General features: G+C 38.2%; 1 pseudogene; it reads right to left on the bottom strand.

The window, feature by feature from the left end:
* The window catches only part of LOC112076867 (regulator of G-protein signaling 7-like), a 56,347-nt pseudogene that overhangs the window by 25,315 nt on the left and 28,411 nt on the right, over nt 1–2,621 (bottom strand).

The raw sequence follows: 2,621 nt of genomic DNA on the forward strand, positions 1-2,621 counted from the left end.
CGCTAACGTCGGCCCAGAGCTCCAGTCATCCCTCCAGATGGAAGCTACTTCCTGCAGCCAGATGGATTACTGTTCTGACAGGTTTCTATGAAAAACAAAAGCAGCTGAACAATATTCATATCCAGTTCACTGTATACAACCAGGACACCATAAACTATTACCCTGTTTGTCCGTTTCCTGTCTAAGGGTAACTTATATAAAACCTCAAGCGAAAAACTCCAATATATCCCTTGTCCTGCGTATATAAACCATGTGGAAAACCCTCAAATTTATATACCAATACCTCCTGTCCTTGTCCGTACATTTCCTGTTCTCACCGGATAATGTATAACCCATGGATAAACAAAATTAACCTCAAATATAGGATGATCCTCCGGGTCTTTGGGTCAGTTGTTGCTGTGTCTGGCTTTGATTGACAACCGAGGAAAACCAAATTATACTCAATATGAAACCCGCTGTCTCTGATCTGCTTTCCTGTCTGGGTATAACTCAAGAGAAGACCAGCCTCAAATTTATAACCAATATACGCCCAACTGTGCGCCTCTCCCCGGTGTTCGTGACAGCTTCCTAGGGCATGGTATCACCAACCCCGATACGCGCGGAGAACCTCAAAACATTAACCGCAATACGACGGCTCTTGTCGGTCTGTTCTCCTATCTGGTATTACAACAGGAACCCATACCCTGTCTGTCAAAACAAATCCAAATCAAATTGTATTTGTCACATGTTTAGCAGATGTTATTGTAGCAAAATGCTTGTTTTCTTAGCTCCAACAGTGCAGCAATATCTAACAATTCACAACAATACACACAATACACATAACCTAAAGTAAAATAATTGAAAGGTATAGTGATAGAACAAAGTTAGGGTGATGGAGCCATTGTCGGGAGAAACAGTCTATGACAGGTTGGCATAGATATTAAAAGCACAGTAGATAGAATTGACGAGTTAGGTATTGACGCTAGTTGGGTGACAGAGAAAACAAGTCATTTGTAGTAAACAGACGTGCCATCCGGATTTTCGCTAGGCTCTTTGCCTACTTCACCACAGCGTGTACACGGTGTCTAGGTAAATTTTTATGCAGAACAGCAAAGTAGCCTGGATTTCCTGGTCTGGACAATGGTTTAATGCGTCTCTGTGTGTGTGTGACAATTAGGTGATTTAGGTCATAGTCTGCTGTATTGTCTGCTGTACTCACCATAGTCTGTGTTCTCGGGTTCCCAACAGTTAGATGGCCAGAAGTAGGGAGTCTGAGAGAGAGAGAGAAGGGGGGAGGGGGAGAGAGAAGGGGGAGAGGGAGGGAGGGAGGGAGAAAAGGGCAACTAGTGAAGAACAAACACCGTTGTAAATACAACCCATATTTATGTTTATTTATTTTCCCTTTTGTACTTTAACCATTTGCACATAGTTACAACACTGTATATTTTTGTTACAACACTGTATATATATATAATATGTCTTTATTCTTTTGGAACTTCTGTGAGTGTAATGTTTACTGTTCATTTTTATTGTTTATTTCACTTACAAGTTTCCCGTGCCAATAAAGCCCTTTGAATTGAATTGAAATTGAATTGAGAGGAATAAAGTGTGAGCGAGAGAGAGTGCATGGTGAAATGATTCTAACAGACTCTCTATGGACCCATATGATTCTAATAGACTCTCTATGGACCCATATGATTCTAACCAAGTCAAACACTCACATTCTGCTATCAGGTATTTCAGGTTACTTTACGATTCCACGAAATACCTACTAACTGTAGATTAATTGAACAGTCACAACACTCATACTAACACAACCCTATCCAAGGTCCTTTAGAGACAGAAGTCACATTCAGTAATGTATAAACCACACATACCCTTCATTCATATAATATTATTGAATACCTGAAACCAACATTATTCCTTACAATATTGCCCAAAATAATGCTATACGATAGGAGTGATGCAGTCCGGTATAAACTTAGGTAAAAGTTTAATGTGCAGATCAGGTATAAAACAGTATAGGTTATTTTTTTTTTTTCTCAACATATATGTATTCAGGTTAATAAACTATAGGATACATGGATTTACGAATCAGGTGCTAAATTATCAGGTCACTGTTTAGAGACTTCCCAGGTGTAGAACTATAGGGGTAATGTTTACAGAAGTTCCGGTATAAACTCTAGATAGGTCATTGGTTTAAGTCGAGATACAGGTTGATAGTGAACATGTATAGGTTCATGTTTTACAGATCAGTGTATAGAACTAGCAGCGTTAATTGCTTTTACAAGATCAAGGTATACCCAAATTACTATTATGGTGTATTAAGTTACACACAGATCATATGGTATGGAAGAAAGATACTGACTTAATATAGGATAATAAATGAAGTTTCATCAGGATTCAAGGATAAAGACCTTATTGGATCATGATATTTACATGATTCACAGTATCACTACAGCTATTGTTTACAGATCAGGTATAACTATAGGTCATGTTAACAGATCAGGTATAAATATAGGTCATGTTTACAGATCAGGTATAAACTATAGGTATGTTTACAGATCAGGTATAAACTACAAGCTAATGTTTACAGATCAGGTATAAACTATAGGTCTGTTTAACAGATCAAGGATAACATA

This window comes from Salvelinus sp. IW2-2015, unplaced genomic scaffold (assembly GCF_002910315.2).
Source record: "Salvelinus sp. IW2-2015 unplaced genomic scaffold, ASM291031v2 Un_scaffold4097, whole genome shotgun sequence".
Classification (NCBI taxonomy): Eukaryota; Metazoa; Chordata; class Actinopteri; order Salmoniformes; family Salmonidae; genus Salvelinus; species Salvelinus sp. IW2-2015.